Source organism: Oncorhynchus mykiss, unplaced genomic scaffold (genome assembly GCF_013265735.2).
Source record: "Oncorhynchus mykiss isolate Arlee unplaced genomic scaffold, USDA_OmykA_1.1 un_scaffold_783, whole genome shotgun sequence".
Lineage (NCBI taxonomy): Eukaryota > Metazoa > Chordata > Actinopteri > Salmoniformes > Salmonidae > Oncorhynchus > Oncorhynchus mykiss.
Genome location: NW_023494230.1, coordinates 20030 through 37687, shown reverse-complemented (window position 1 = coordinate 37687; position 17658 = coordinate 20030). Strand labels below are relative to the sequence as shown.

General features: G+C 44.2%; 1 pseudogene; it reads right to left on the bottom strand.

Annotated features, from left to right (window-relative positions):
* Positions 1-916: 916 nt before the first annotated feature.
* LOC118962653 lies at positions 917-8962 on the bottom strand (annotated as a pseudogene).
* Between the last annotated feature and the right edge of the window lie 8696 nt (positions 8963-17658).

Sequence of the window (17658 nt, the reverse complement as noted above, 5' to 3'; positions counted from 1 at the left end):
GCCTGGTGTAAAATTTAGAAAAGTTTATAGGTCACCTGCACCTATGGGCAATAGCAGGCACTGTTGAGCAAGTATAAATTATAAGGCTCACTAGCCACTAAATCCAGCCAGCCAAAGGATCTTTGCTCCAGGACACAACCTGGCCACCATCAAAAGTTAGTTATTTTCCAATGCAAACCAGTATTGCCAATATGTTAAGTCCTTTAAAATAAATCCTTGCAGTGATACCCACTGGCCCAAATATTATCTGAAGTGTAACTGACTCACCCAAGCTTGAGAAAGCTTTTGATAGATTTGCTTAAGGGTCATGCTTCAAGGTCATTCCAGACATGTAGTGTAATGAACCATAGCTATGAGACTCAGTGATCAATTATTATTATCATTCTATATAATAATGTAGGAATATGCAGTACATTTATTCAATGTATTTAAAACCATTAATATCTTGCAAATGAACATGTTGTCAATGAGTATTTAAATCAAATGAATTATATAATAATTATGCAAACCATTATTAATGTAGCAGAATTGGTAGACTGGTGGTTAGATGTAGTTAGCGTAGTAGTTAGAGCGTTGGGCCAGTAACTAACTGAAAGGTTGCTGGTTTAAATACCTGCACCGACAAGGCAAAAAATCTGTTGTGCATTTGAGCAAGTCACTTAACCCTAACTTACTATAGGGGCACTGTACTACTATGGCTAACCCTGTAAAACATGTTTCACTACACCCATCTAGTTTACTATTAAATTAAAGAGTAAACAATCCAGACATACAGATTCATTCAACCCTGCTGAACACACACACACACTCAGGCCATTAAGGAATGATGAAAAATGAGAACGTCTTCATATTCTTAAAAAACAGTACGTCGCCATCAGATGTTACTCTATGAATTCCATATGTTAGAATTTGTTTATTTTTTTAAACCTCAGTTTCACCACTGGCATTGGAAGTAACAAAGAACATTTGGTTCATAGATGAGATAATGACTTAAGGCACAATTATGCATTTAAAGCAAAGCAGCATGGAATGAATAGGCACCATTATCGGGCATGAGAATGAATAGGCAGCATTATCGGGCATGAGGCTCGAGTGTATGCCTCCTTCCCCACCCGTTCCCAACTAATATGAGTTACATGAAGTCTATGTAAAGTATGATGGGAATGAGAGGGGGAAAACTAGGGCCTCCTGCGTAACTTTACAGCCAGATGTCAGAGGTGCAGTCTCCCCCAGGGTATCGTAGCTCGTGGGCCAAGGCCGGGCCATTGGGCTCTTTCCCAAAGTCGACCAGGAAGTTCTCATTCACCTTGAGGCCACCATTGGCTGTGTTCACGTCAATCTGCATCATAACAGAACCCTCCCTAAGGCAAAGAGAGAAACAGACAAGGGAAAATAAGAAATAGAGTCAAGTATTCTATTTGATAGTGTTTCTAGCTATTGGTGTTCAAAACATCTTATTGAAGCAGCCCATGATATTGAATAACACTTATAAGAGCGATAGCATACAAATCCACGTTTTGATAGCTTACAACAAACCTGTTCCTGACATGTGTGCATTGACCACAAGTATGTAAAGTGGTGGGAAATTGTAATACTTGAGTAAAAAGATAGCTTCATAAAAAAAGTCACCCAGAAAAATACTACTTGAGTAAAAGTATTTGATTTTAAATATACTTAAGTATCATAAGACTATCTACTTAAGTAGTACTTTAAAGTATTTTTACTTAAGTACTTTACACCACTGAGTAATAGAAAAATCTAAGACCGATGAACAGGTCCTCACTTGATCATTTCCGGGTAGAACTGCTTGTCCCAGCCACTGTAGAGAGAGGTGGTGACGTACAGTCTCTTCCCATCCAGACTGAGCTGCAACATCTGGGGGCTCCCTGGGATCCTCTTCCCCTGGTGTGGATCACATGTACACACAAGTCGTTGTCTGCACCTTACAAACACAACCTAAACACCTACTTTTGACCTACTGCAGACATTCTGCCAGTGTGTGTGGTGAAGTGAGTTTGGGCATAGATTGTTATTCTTACACACCTTGATTGTGCGTGGGGGTGGTTGGCTCTGATTCTCTGGGTCCTCCAGTACTTTGACAGGGCCATCGTTTAGGATGCTCCCTCCCAAGAAGAGCTGAATACACAGGGAGATGTGAACACAGTCAGTGGACAACTAACAACTTCAGGAGACTGTCTCCTACCTAGCTACCTTAAGTTGAATGAACTGAGTAAGTCGCTCTGGATAAGAGCGTCTGCTCTTACCAACATGAAAATGTAGGAGGCCACTTGTTTTTTTTATTTTACCTTTATTTAACTAGGCAAGTCAGTTAAGAACAAATTCTTATTTTCAATGACGGCCAACAGTGGGTTAACTGCCTGTTCAGGGGCAGAACGACAGATTTGTCAGCTCGGGGTTTGAACTTGCAATCTTCCGGTTACTAGTCCAACGCTCTAACCACTAGGCTACCCTGCCGACCCTACACAAGTACGCATTACATAGGCAGACTGATGAAGATGATTCATTTAAGTATCCACATAAAAAACAACATATGCACTTGTCAGGTTCAATACCTCTGTCCAAGACCATTGCCTGTAAGATGAAACATTTTTGGTGGGTTTAAAATAATCAGCCATGTTGTAAACTTGTGATGTCACCTGGCCAGCCAGACGTGGGTTCCTCCTGTTTGTGATGTCATACTGTCGTATGTCTCCATGCAGCCAGTTACTGAAGTATAGGAAGCGGTCGTCCAGGGAGATCAGAATATCTGTGATCAGACCTGAGATGAACAGATCACACATCAAATTCAGGAAAACCCATTTCATTTGGCATTTCCATTTGATTATGGAACGGGTAGCTACACCCAATTCCAAATCTTCAATATGTACTGGAAGTGTTAAATGTATCCCTAATCTGCAGTACTCTCCCATCAACATTTTCCAGACACACACACACACTCACTTGGCATCACTGGCAAAGCCCATCCCTCCACTTTCTTACTGGGGACGTGGATAACCTTCTCAGCAGCCCATTCTCCTTTCTGTTGAGACAGTACCATTTTGTAAAGACACTCAGTCAAAAACAAAAGCAAGAGAGATCAGACATGTTATTCTATTTTTTCCTATGCATGAATGTTTTGCTCACTGGTGTCCTGTAGAAACGGAAGACTGTTCCTTGGAGTGCACAGCCGACGTAGCCCTCCGTGGCGGCGGGATCATGGAGGAAGCGGATCTCCAGAGGAATGGCGCCCTCCTCCCCCAGGTCCAGGGACTGTAGCCGCTTGTGAGTGGTCCAGTCCCACACGTGGATCTTCGATCCATAGAGACCTGCAGACAGAACAGCAGCATTGAAACATTTCTCTCTACTCAACAAGTATAATACAAAACACATGTATCACCTCTATTTACACACCTTCTTTGACATGTTCCAGGCTGAAACCGTAGGCGAGGGCTTTGGGCGCTCCCCATTCGGTGCTCATCATGACGTTGTGTCGGGGCTGGTACCAGAAGTCATAACCAAAAGGTGCCGCCTCACCAGGCAGCTCCCAGTTACCAACCACCTCGAACGTTTTACCATCCAGCAAGATAAAGCCACCTGAGAGAAACACGTCCTGCATCAGTCATCTAATCCAAATGAATATTAACTTGCCTAAATGACTCTCCCTTGCCCCGCCCACTATTCTTTATCATTGTGGATTGTAGAGCCTTAGTCTCTTATTATAAACTGGGTGGTTCTATCCCTAAATGCTGACTGGCTGAAAGCTATGGTATATCAGACCGTATACCACGGGTATAACAAACCATTTATTTGTATGGTTTTAATTACGTATGTAACCGGTTTATAATAGCAATTTGGCACCTCAGGGGTTTTTGGTATATGGCCAATATACCACGGCTAAGGGCTGTATCCAGGCACTCCACGTTGCGTCATGACTACGAATAGCCCTTAGCCGTGTTATATTGGCCATATACCACACCCCCTCGGGCCTTATTGCTTAAATATAGGCGTGTTTTATTCATCCCTATCCTTATGATACAAAGTAAAGTGTTTCAAGGTCACATACATTGTATGAGGCTGAGGACAGCCCCAGAACACGCCGTCTGTCCCCCTACTGCAGCGTGTTGTCTCCTCCTACCTTTTCCATTGCCAGATGGATCTCCTATGCTGCTGATCATAATCTGGCCACTGCCCAGGCAGTGTGTGGTGTGGGGGTTGGCCAGGCCCGTCTTCCAGAAGATATCTGTGGGCTCCACAATCTGTGAGGAAGCAATCCTTTGGTTTAAATCACATTACGACCTGCATGGGAAGGACACTTTCCTTTACAAAACAAATGATGCATATTGGGCTGTTGGTGAGAGATGGGTAGGAGGCTTGACCAAATCTGTACATTCAATTGTCTGTTTTTGATTTGTTGTGTGCTGGAGCTCCTTGTATGACATTGTGTGGTGTTGACTGGATTTGTTGTGTCCGACTGTGGTGTTGACTGGATTTTATGTGTCTGTTGCATAACAGCTGTGCAACATGGTCACTGAGTACTATAGTATCACTGCTGTAGAAGGGTGACCCTTTACCTTGTGCATCTGTGGAGCGCGGGGGTCTGTCCCAGTGTCCACTATGTAGACCGGGAGGAGATGAGCGAGGGCAGGATAAGTCGGTTGCGCTTCTTGGATGAGTCGCCAAAACAGCTGCTGCAGGCGTTCCAACCAGAGTGGTGTAGCTCGTCATTGAGGTTGGGCATGGGCAGTCTGTGGATGACCTGTAGGCGCAGACATTACCAGGTCACTCTTTAATCCACAAGGTCAAAGGTCATGTATAATACTGTCATCTCTTCAGTATTTAAACTACCGACCACTGTGACTAATGAAGACAGGTGTGAAATCAAAAGCAAGGCAGTGGTTGTTTGATGTAGATCAGCAGTACCTGACAATAAGTAGGAGACTTGGGGTCCACGTCGACAGTGGCAAGGTAGTCTGGTTTTTGGATTCCAGTGTTGCGATAAATGCAGGGCAGGTACACAATCTCCTCACGTGGACCTTCAAAAACAAGAGCCCCATTTCAGGAGGCACTACTGTCATTCACTCTTCCTTGACCACAAGAACAAGGAAAATAATCAAACCACAAAGAATTCCAGTAGCCTACAACTGATGTCTGGTTCCTCCCAATGTTTCAGTAAAATACAGACAATTTATGGCATTTGTTTATGTAAATATTTTTCATGCAACTGACAAACTCAAGGAACCATTAAAAATGTTTTTTAAACTAATAGTCCCAACTTGTCCAATGGGCAAGTGCCCTGTAGACCTTAATGTCAATCCCTCCTAAAACACATGGGGTGAGCTAAGCTTCTCTTTCCCAGAAAATGACACTCACCCTTCATGGCATCCAGTGGGCTTTTGTAGCCAGGTCCACAGCCTGTGCATTTAGTTGCTTAAAAAAAAAAAAAAAACAGCAACTGTCTTTTTCATAGAGAGCTCAAAATAACTTTACTACCACACACAGCAATCTCTGTGTTTACTATTACTGCTGAACATCTATGGCAGGTAACCACAGAACTGTCACACCTATAAGTCATATGCATTCGTCATACAGTTGTTGGGCATATGTTTAAAATGACCTAGAAGTTTCATCACAGGTAAGTCAAGTAGACACACTTTTCATACTTTTTTTGTTGTAAAACTGTTGCAGAATGTGTGTGTGAAAGGAGACATTCATTTGTCCACTTTGTCTTCCTTTCCCAAGGATGTTGTTACTGGCAGCCATCAGAATCTTAGATAAATGCACTTTTACTGTAAAAATCTAATGCAATGTTATGATTGTGAATGTTAGAGAACAAATCAAATCTGCACAACATGGACCCAAAAATGCACTGTTTATTTACCCAGCCAATGTTTGACCCTAGGGTCAAAATAAATAAACAGAGCACTGTTGAGTATATCAGTGTGCAGATTCTGTTCATTAATACATCAGAATCATAACATTATATATCAAGGTCATACAGATATGTACAGATAAACAGTGGTAACTATTTTTTAGGCCAATTGTGTGTGTAATATTTAACCAAAAAAAAAAAAAAAAAATTGACATTCCCACTACGGTGCCAACACCCCACTGAGAGTTCCTGCTCCCCAATCATATGTCTTGATTTACAGAATAATAGCAATCCACTCAAGTCAAAAGTGCAGATATGGATTCACAAGAGACTGACAGGGTTGGGTCAGTAAGCATGATTTTCCCCCCCCCCCACCTTTATTTAACCAGGTAGGCTAGTTGAGAACAAGTTCTCATTTACAACTGCGACCTGGCCAAGATAAAGCATAGCAGTGTGAACAGACAACAGAGTTACACATGGAGTAAACAATTAACAAGTCAATAACACAGTAGGAAAAAAAAGGGGGGGAAAAAAGAGTCTATATACATTGTGTGCAAAAGGCATGAGGAGGTAGGTGAATAATTACAATTTAGCAGATTAACACTGGAGTGATAAATGATCAGATGGTCATGTAAAGGTAGAGATACTGGTGTGCAAAAGAGCAGAAAAGTAAATAAATAAACAGTATGGGGATGAGGTAGGTAAATTGGATGGGCTATTTACCCATAGACTATGTACAGCTGCAGCGATCGGTTAGCTGCTCAGATAGCAGATGTTTGAAGTTGGTGAGGGAGATAAGTCTCCAACTTCAGCGATTTTTGCAATACGTTCCAGTCACAGGCAGCAGAGAACTGGAACGAAAGGCAGCCAAATGAGGTGTTGGCTTTAGGGATGATCAGTGAGATACACCTGCTGGAGCGCGTGCTACGGGTGGGTGTTGCCATCGTGACCAGTGAACTGAGATCAGGTAGAGCTTTACCTAGCATGGACTTGTAGATGACCTGGGGCCAGTGGGTCTGGCGACGAATATGTAGCGAGGGCCAGCCGACTAGAGCATACAGGTCGCAGTGGTGGGTGGTATAAGGTGCTTTAGTAACAAAACGGATGGCACTGTGATATACTGCATCCAGTTTGCCGAGTACAGAACAGTGGTTAAAGCCCATCTCAGGGTCCTAAACTCTTATGGTGACTGGGTCTAGACAACAATGGTTCAGAGACTGTATAGATTTCAGATAAGCTTCATTAGCATGAATGGTAAGGCTACTGTTGCTAAAGCAAAGTGTGTTGTAACTTTAATGTGTTACAGAGTTAATGTTTGAGTTTATTCTTTGAGCTGTATCTAAAGATATTTCTTTAGATTTATTTGCATATGTAATTGTATTGGGTTGTGTTGAATTACGCTTTTTGACTGCAAGTCCCAGAATGCTTTGCGAGAGGAATGAGAGAACGCGCCAATTATGTGCAGGTGCAGTGGATTGTGGCTGACTTTCCGATAGCATCTTACCTGCATTGCTCTGTACCAAAACAATTGTTGTTAAATGTAACGTAAACAAGTATTCTTACTAAAATAAGCTTTCGTATCAAAACCGACGTCCCGAGTCATTACTAAGAAGTTAGTTAATCTAAAAGTGAGATAATGACATATCTATGTATATCTGTGGAACTTAGGACTCTGCTGATCCAGAGTGCTGGTTGTCTTTGGCATTGTACCAAATCCTGCCATAATTTAGTGCTGCCTTTACTTGGAATAAACCATTGCTTTTGTCATGATCAAAGCTGTGCCTTTTTCCTTACACATGACAAACAATGGTTTTGGCCTAAACCATTGTTGCAGCTGAGAAACAATAGTGAAGAAAAAAACATGGAGAAACCACAGCAGATGTCAGATATCAAGCAATCTTCCAGGAAACTAGTCTCCAGTCCAACATTTCCCAACACAATTCCTTCTAAGATACACAAGCCCACAAGTTCAGCTTCCGTTCATTTAATGGGTTTGACTGTTGCAGGTCCAAAGAAACGTGGATGAGCCTCTTGCATCATTGATGGATCTACCAAATTCTCTGTTATAAAAATAGGCTAGTCTAACTGTCAAAAGGACATTTTCATTTAATTGTAGAAATTAAAATGTAATAATGCATAGAAGGTTGTTTGTGGTTCTGCTGAAGCATCATGATAAAGTGGATCATTTAAGATGAACAAGGCAACAAGCACAAGAACAAGAAACCTTTCACACTAAACTCCAACCCCCACAATTTCCCGTCACTGCACACGAGAATAAACAGCTACTTACGCAATGTGAAGCAGGCAGTCTGGTGGCGACATCATTTAGACCAGTGTTTCCCAACCAGGGGTACTAGGAACCACTGATTTAAACCACCAAACCTATGCAATTGTGTGACCAGGTGTTTAGGTCCATGCTGAAAATTTTTTTTACTTTATTAATTCAAAATGGTGTGAGAAAGACAAAGTATCCTATAGTAAAACATAGCAAGCAGCTTAAGGGAAACATTACATGATTAAATCTAATTGAGACGTCGCTGTAACTTCCATTTCTTCCAGTCATTTTGCATTTCTAAAGGCAATGCACGAGTGCCAATATGTAAACACATTTGTATACGTAATTGTCGGTTAAACTAACTGACTACTCAGCAATGGAATTCGGATTCACACATTTTCAACAAGAAATGCCGCACGGACGTGCGCAATTACTCACACTTATTTTCGTTTTGGACAAATTTCATTAGTTGTCTTACTCAAATATGCATTTATAAAACACAATAACGCATTCAGCTCTAAGTTAAATTACTAATGGAAAGTTGACACTATGGAGGTGGTTAGCATTATGTCCTAGTCCACGTTCAATCATTAACTTCGTCATTACCCATTTCAACGTGTTTTGACAGATTTCCTAAAAGCTACGAAAATGAGTGAAAAAGCATGAAGATTGGACAAACCCATCCCGCAGACTTTATTCGTCCAAGGTATCCACAAGGATCCGGGCTTTCTATAAATTATTTCAGCTGATATGAGAGTGGAGGAATGGTTGGGCAGGTTTTGCAGGGTAAATGACTTGAGGGGAAAAAAGGGGAGTGTTTATGGCAGCATAACGTTGCACGTAGAAATTAGTATTGAGTGCATTTCGTTTTGCATGGACCGGTGCCCCGGCGGTGGAGATTCCGTTTTGCGAACAATAGACAATGGCATGATCTAAAATATATAAACCCCACCCAACCGGGACACAGGGCGATGCCAAACGAACTCATCCATTAATATATGAAAGAAGAGATACCCCCGCGCGATTGTCCTGCCCTCTGTTATAGTTTGATAAGACTTTGATGTCAACATAACATTTAGCTGACACGTTTCTGGCGCAAAGCAAGGTAACATGTTCTGCACTATAAAATAAATATGCAGTTTAAAGTGTTGTTTTAGTTTATTTCCTATGGTCCATACTGATTAGATATACGGTCTATTAAACTCATGCTACCTTCCTACTTAGTCAAGGGGTCATCTCTTGCGTAACTCGACATGAGGGAATGTGAGATTAAAGCCACAATCTGGAGTTTTACCAATATTGTGTTTCAGTCCATAGACAAAAACAACCTATTTCAAATGAGACGCAGCTATGAATGTAAGGACTTAATCTATAAAAGATTGACTGCTTTTTTAATCATATTTTGAAGATATACATTACAGACTTAAATGACATCAAAAACAGAAACAGTAGAGTATTAAAAACGTATATTTTGAATTAGGCCGTATGATATGATAGATAATTGTACAAACCCATAAAACATTTTTAAAGTTCTATTTGATCAAGAATTGTAAGGGTAGGCTATGTCATTAATCAAAATGACCACTGAGCTGCAGGAAATATCCCAGATTGTGCCTCTCACGCCTAATCAAATGCAGGAAATGTTTTTCTTACAAGAGATTCAGAATCTTCAGGACTTGTCACGATTTCAATATCCCCCATGTCCCTTTGAAGTATTGAGCAGACCAAAGACAAGTCAGAAAAGAAAGGATGAATTTAATATCATCTCTGTGTGTCCATGACTGTGACAAATGAGGTACAGTTCAGATACTTGTTAAAGAACATATTTGACATCTGCAAAATGCATTCGATATTATGTAACTCCATAAGGAATTCAACATTCCCAACATTTCTCAAGCTTGTCAACCCTTCCTCAGTACTAGACTCTGACAGACACAGGCAAGAGAACATGGTAGTTCACCCAAATCACATTTGTTTATAAGTCCTTAAGATAAATAGAATACTCTATATAGCTGTAGGCCGTCATTACTAGCCTTCTAGCAATATGGCTCTAGCCTTCTCTAGCCCATAGATTAGGCTACTTTCAAGGTAAGGAAAGAATGTATGTAAAGTCATTTGAGTGCAATAAGGGATAAGGAAGAAAAAGTTGGGGGCAAATTTGTAAACCAACACCAATCTGTCAAAAAGGCATTGAACTTTTAGAAAATACTAAACAATGCATAGTAAATATTCTCAAACTGAATTAAGAATGCATTAATGTACAGTATAGCACCTTAAAATGTTTTGTGTTCAGTTGATGATCTGTTTAGATTTGATTTCTAACACCACAAGAACATGCCTTACGGTTGATGGAGTTTGGATCCAGTCTGTTGTGCGTCATAGTGTTCATTAAAGCAAAACATAGAACCTGTCAAGTCAAACAAGGGATCCCCACTCAGTTTCCCCACACTGATGACATAAAAAAAGGTTCAAAGGTTGACCAATTGTACTTTAACAGTATGCACTGTAATCTTCTGTGGCCATTTGCAGAGAAGACCCACAGGCTGTGTGGCCTAAGGCAACACGGCAGATGTTCTTGAGTAGGACCGAAGTATTCAACTCAGAGTTTGTGAAAGGGAAGGACTAAGAGGGGGAGACCTCCTCATGGGACCCTCCTGGCTCTCTGGCAGCGGCTCCATCTCTTCTCCCTTTTCCAAGATGTTATCCTTTGTTGTGTCCATTTCTATAGGTTCCTTGTGATTCTCATCTAATGTTCCTTCTTCAATTTGCTGCTCTTCATCTACCTTCCCTTCTTTAACCTCTTGCTCCTCATCTACCCTCTCTTCTCCAGCCTCTTGCTTCTCATCTACCCTCTCTTCTCTAGCCTCTTGCTTCTCATCTACCCTCTCTTCTCCAGCCTCTTGCTCCTCATCTACCCTCTCTTCTCCAGTCTCTTGCTTCTCATCTACCCTCTCTTTTCCAGCCTCCATGTCCTCTGTACCCCTGCTGTCTTCCTGCTCGAGCTCTGCTGGTGACTCTGGTTCCAGAACCTCAGGACCTAGCAGGGCCTCTCTGAGAGTACTCATCAGCTCTGACTGGGTCTCTGCCAGAGTCTTGGTCATTTCCTGGTCCCGCTGCCCAGGGACCAAGTCAGTAAGGTGGAAGGACTGTCGCAGCAGATCAGGCTGTTCCTCTAGGTAGGACAAGGCCTCCACTAGCCAGGCCACTAGCAGCTGCACTAGGTCTTTGTGTGTGGCCCCTGCTGCCCCACCCTCGGCAGCCAGCCGGGCCCAGCGGGCCAGCAAAAAGCTCTGCAGCACGGGCCGCAGGCACATCTCCAGGGGCTGGAGGCGGCAGGTGCAGCCAGCAGGGACCACAGCCGGAAGGGTGCCAGTGGCACCAAGGGTGGTCAAGAAGTCCTTAGACACGTGTCCACGGTGGCCGTCCAGGATCAGCATGCCTTTGGTACTCCTGTTCTGGTCCAGCATATGTTGGCGCCACACCCGAGACTCCCACAGTGCCAACTCCTCGTCCCTGGTGAATCCCTCCACCTTGGCCTCCAGCAGGACAGAGTTTGGGAGGCCTGTGCCCTGCATCTTGGGGAGCTGCCCCTTGATTAGGACCAGGGTGCGTAGCATGGTGCCATCGGCCAGCGCTGAAAGATAGATGGTGACCAGAGGTTCCCTGGTTCCCACCAGCTGGAGAGCCTCTTCTTTATCCACTTTGGCTGGATCCGCAAGCGCCTCAATGTCTACAAAGACAGACAGCTCGTCCATGGCAGCTATGCCTGTGTGGGGCAGATCGTGGGCCTGGATGTGCTTGCGGGTGAACTTGGTGAAGGAGTTAGCGTTGTCCTCCATGGAGCGTGGCAGGCGGCAGTTGACCGTGGCAGTCCGCCCAACAGCCTGCCAGCCAAGGCTATGTTGCAGCATGAAGCTCACAGCCCAGTCGTAAGAGATGCGGAAGGCGCTGCTGTGACCGTCCTGGCTGTGGATCTCAGAAGCCCTCTGAAAAAGGTTCTTCTCGTTGAGCGGCAGCTGCTGCTCTCGCTGGGCCATGACCCACTCCACCATGCGCTCCACCGCCTCTCCCTTGCCGGGTCCCCGGCCATCACGTTCCAGCTGCTTCTCCTTGTTCTTCAGCCAGGTCCGGATGAGATTAGACTGGGTGGATAGCTGCTTGGCGGCTTGACGTTCCCCGCAGCACAGAGCGAACAGCACTATCCTCAGCAGACGCACAGAGAGGGTGTCCTCTCGTTCTTTTACCACCGGGCGTACTGTCGGAGGGGTGACGGGAGGGTCAGATACGGCAGGCTGCTGTTTAGACTCCCCTTCATTAACAATTTCATCAACGTCCTTGCCAAGACCTTCAACCTCCATTTCTTCATTGTCTGTGTCTGAGCCCATGTCCTCCACTGGGGCCATTGCCTCGTCCAGGTCACTCTCCGGCCCTAAGGGACCCCACTCGCTGCTGTCGTCAAAGCGGTCTGCTCCCGTGGTGTTTCTGCAGGAAAGAAAGATGAGTGGTATTTGAGGCATGACAGATAAAACATCTCAATTAATCACAATATTTTGGGGGGAGTAAATTGTGTGAAACGGCAGGAGTGTGTCTCGTAAAGTACCTCATGTCCTCCATGATGAATCCAACATTAGGGGAGCCTGTTAAAAAAAAGCGAGAGAGGATAAGAGATTTAGATTTGAAAAGAAAGAGCACGCAGCTAAATGTAAGTGTTACAACAAACATTTCTGTTTCAGGTTGAACTATGTAGACTTTGTTTTCCCTGTCATAATGTATTATTAATATCATCTTTCACAGTTCCCCTGTCAAGCAGTCACAGACAATGTTTTTGACGCTTGTATACTCATAGAGATGAAGCTAGTCTTGAATTGATTATATACTGTATGTGTTTTGGTATCACAAGAGATGATATTATTGTGTGTGCACCTACAAAACATCAAATAAATGATTGACCTGAGTGGTGGGGTGAGAAGCCATGATACTCCCAGAAGCAGCTGGGCTGCTTGCACAGGTTGGCTTTGCAAACGATGCATCCAAACACGCTCTCATGGCGCAGGTTCTTCAGATTGCAGTTCTTGCATCTCTTGGTCTTGGCGGTGAGTTTAACCAATCTGTGCCTTAGTTTATTTGGATTGCCTTGCAGGGCAACTTCTCGCACACTCGCTAGTCCCTCTTTATTCTCAGAGTGGATGCGTGCTTGTCTCTCTGCACACTTGGCTAGCTGGTGCCCTAAGCGCTTTCGAAAGTTTGCCTGGGTAAAGAGTCCGCCCTGCACCCATGACGGTGGGTTCTCTTTGCGGCTCTCCCGCAGCACTATGAAGGCGTTGACTATGCTCAGGTTGACCAGGAACCAGAAGAGACTGCGCCAGTGCTTGTCTAGTGGCAGCCCTCCTAGAGGGTTGCAGGCAAGCAGCTGTTTGCAGATGTCCACTCCTCGCATATTCTCCTGCAGAAGTCGGAAGGCTAAGGGCCGCTCGATGGGGCTGAGTTCGCCCACTTTGGTTTGAGACTTCCTCCACACTGTGTCTGGCTGCCCCGGCCTGGCGTTGGTGGACAGGCAGCCCATCTCCTTGGTGTCTTTCCAGCGGGTGGCCAGCAGGGGACCCAACTGCCTCTGCAGGAAGTCCCCAGGCTTCTCCAGCTTACCCTGCTCCCACAGCTCCCTGGGGAGGATGGGGCTTGGTGGAGGAAAGGAGCTGGAGGCGTAAATGCCCTGGTCCAAGAGCTTCTGCATGAGAGGGGCAGAGGCCAGTGAGCTACCCAGGAAGAGCTGGTGGTGTTTCTGCTGGAGTCCCTCCACTAAGGGGGGAACTACACTGAACCCCAGCTCATTCTCCTTCTCCCTCCCCATGTGGATGAGCAGTCGGTGGCAGTAGCCCGACTTGGAGTCACACAGCAGCCACACCCCTGGTTGGGCCTTGGGGTTCCCTTTGGCTTGGCCGGCCTCCGTCTCCAGGCTGGGCAGCAGGGCCCGGTCGATGGCCAGGCACCGGTTGGGTTGGTAGGCTTCCCACATGGAGTCGCCAAGGATGCTCAGCATAGGTCTGAAGAGACGCAGCCTGTCGCTGCCACTGCCCTCCCCTCCTCCTCCTCCATGGAGGTGAGCAGACTACCCATCCAGATGTTGTTGGAGATCTGCTGGAAGCGCTTGATGGACATGGCCCTGAAGAAGGTGTGGCAGTTGTCGTAGTGCTGCCAGGACCAGTAGTTGGCAGGCTCTGGGAGGCTCTGAAGGCCCATGAGGATACTGAGACCTATGAAGCCCTTGATCTCGTGAGCAGCAACAGGGACCCAGTCCGGGTCACGCTGCCCAAGAAACTGGCAGGTCTTGGCCTTGGCGTTGGTCTCGTTGGCGATGAGCTCCATGAGCGAGTACGGGAAGAGCAGGTTGAAGTAGTCGACAGCGTCACTGTTTTTGTTTAAGGACTGGCGAGGACCGCAGCTCTCTGTGAAGTCGAGGATGGTTGCGGAGTTGGTGCCTCTCAGCAGAGGTTCTCTCCAGTTCTCCATTAACGCCCATTCAGACCTCCCCACTTCACACCCCCCCCGGATTTGTCCTCCTCCTCTTGGCAGAACTCAATGTCAGACTCCAGAGACTCTGTGGGGGAGGGAAGGGGATCACAGGAACAACAGTTAGTATTCTGCTCCACAGAGCCAAGTTGACAACTTTTCTTTTATAAACTCCCTGGGCCATTTCTTATGTCAGCCAAGTCCACTTTTACAACACCATGTGTATAGAACAGGGAAAAAATACCTTCACAACTGGCCAGTAGTCTGAAAATAACATAAACAGCAGAGGAAAACAGATTGGTATGCAGACTGTCTCCTTGGTAAGACATTACTCCTCTGCACTTGGGTCATTTTTAGACTCCACACATTTTCCTATTTACTTTGGCACAAAACATGCTTTGGAGTGTGTCTTGATGTACAACAATCTGTCAGTTCCTGTAATGCAGGGTTCCACAAGTGGCAGCCCACAGGCCTTCTTTGTTGGACATAAGACTGTAAACACACCAGCAAATCAGGGCCAGGTGATTTACATTTCCTGTTCCAACGTATTCCCACGCATAATAGAGAGATATGTGATCTTATACAAATGTAAGCAAGGTTTGAAATGATGTTTTAGTCAAATATTATATCCGTTTGGGCTTTGAGGTCAATTTGCAGTCTACAAATGATTTGTAATTATGTTTTGGCCCCCTGACCATCCCCTCTAGAAAAACTCAAATGGTCCCGTGGCTGAATCTAGTTGATGATAGTGTGTGAACGAGCAACATGGGATGCAGCCATGTAGAGTTCTTTGACCTCATTAATGAAGAGAAGGGGAATGTGTGGTAACAAACACCTGTGTGTTGTGTGTAAGTGTGTGGTTCATCTTTTTCCACATTACTTTTTGTACACACACACACACACACACACACACACACACAACACACACACACACAACACACACACACACACACAAATATTATGATTGAAGGCCCCCTCTGGTGTCCTATATGAGGGGATTTTATGGGCACTCCACAATATCTGGTGTGAACCATGTCTCACTGTACAATATCTGGTGTGAACCATGTCTCACTGTACAATATCTGGTGTGAACCATGTCTCACTGTACAATATCTAGTGTGAACCATGTCTCACTGTACAATATCTGGTGTGAACCATGTCTCACTGTACAATATCTAGTGTGAACCATGTCTCACTGTACAATATCTAGTGTGAACCATGTCTCACTGTACAATATCTGGTGTGAACCATGTCTCACTGTACAATATCTTGTGTGAACCATGTCTCACTGTACAATATCTGGTGTGTACTATGTCTCTCACTGTACAATATCTGTGTGTACCATGTCTCTCACTGTACAATATCTAGTGTGAACCATGTCTCACTGTACAATATCTGGTGTGTACTATGTCTCTCACTGTACAATATCTGGTGTGACCATGTCTCTCACTGTACAATATCTAGTGTGAACCATGTCGCACTGTACAATATCTTGTGTGAACCATGTCTCACTGTACAATATCTTGTGTGAACCATGTCTCACTGTACAATATCTGGTGTGTACTATGTCTCTCACTGTACAATATCTGGTGTGAACCATGTCTCTCACTGTACAATATCTAGTGTGAACCATGTCTCACTGTACAATATCTGGTGTGTACTATGTCTCTCACTGTACAATATCTATGTGTACCATGTCTCTCACTGTACAATATCTAGTGTGAACCATGTCTCTCACTGTACAATATCTGGTGTGAACCATGTCTCTCACTGTACAATATCTGGTTTGAACCATGTCTCACTGTACAATACCTGGTGTGAACCATGTCTCACTGTACAATATCTGGTGTGAACCATGTCTCACTGTACAATATCTGGTGTAAACCATGTCTCACTGTACAATACTGGTGTGAACCATGTCTCACTGTACAATATCTGGTGTGAACCATGTCTCACTGTACAATATCTAGTGTGAACCATGTCTCACTGTACAATATCTAGTGTGAACCATGTCTCACTGTACAATATCTGGTGTGAACCATGTCTCACTGTACAATATCTGGTGTGAACCATGTCTCACTGTACAATATCTGGTGTGAACCATGTCTCACTGTACAATATCTAGTGTGAACCATGTCTCACTGTACAATATCTAGTGTGAACCATGTCTCACTGTACAATATCTGGTGTGAACCATGTCTCACTGTACAATATCGGTGTGAACCATGTCTCACTGTACAATATCTGGTGTGAACCATGTCTCACTGTACAATATCGGGTGTGAACCATGTCTCACTGTACAATATCTAGTGTGAACCATGTCTCACTGTACAATATCTAGTGTGAACCATGTCTCACTGTACAATATCTGGTGTGAACCATGTCTCACTGTACAATATCTGGTGTGAACCATGTCTCTCACTGTACAATATCTGGTGTGAACCATGTCTCACTGTACAATATCTAGTGTGAACCATGTCTCACTGTACAATATCTGGTGTGAACCATGTCTCACTGTACAATATCTGGTGTGAACCATGTCTCACTGTACAATATCTAGTGTGAACCATGTCTCTCACTGTACAATATCTGGTGTGAACCATGTCTCACTGTACAATATCTGGTGTGAACCATGTCTCACTGTACAATATCTGGTGTGAACCATGTCTCACTGTTCAATAATCCTACCATGTCTTTCAGTGTTCACAAGGGGAGATAAGCTCAACACCTTGTGCAACAAAACATTTGGCATCAGGCCAAGTTAAACAACAAAGCAAATAACGACAGCAACCGACCACAACTAGATGTCAAATCATGGGGCTTTTTTGCTGGCACATTTTGCACAAAATGTCACCATGAATAGATACATTTTGTTAGGGTGTTGCCATCCTGGTTCTACTTTATAGTACATTTAATGAATAAGATTAATGGTGTATAAATGTTCATGTCTAAATGCTTATGCATTGTACGTAGTAGTATACACTTTATAAATTGTGCTAGCAATTTC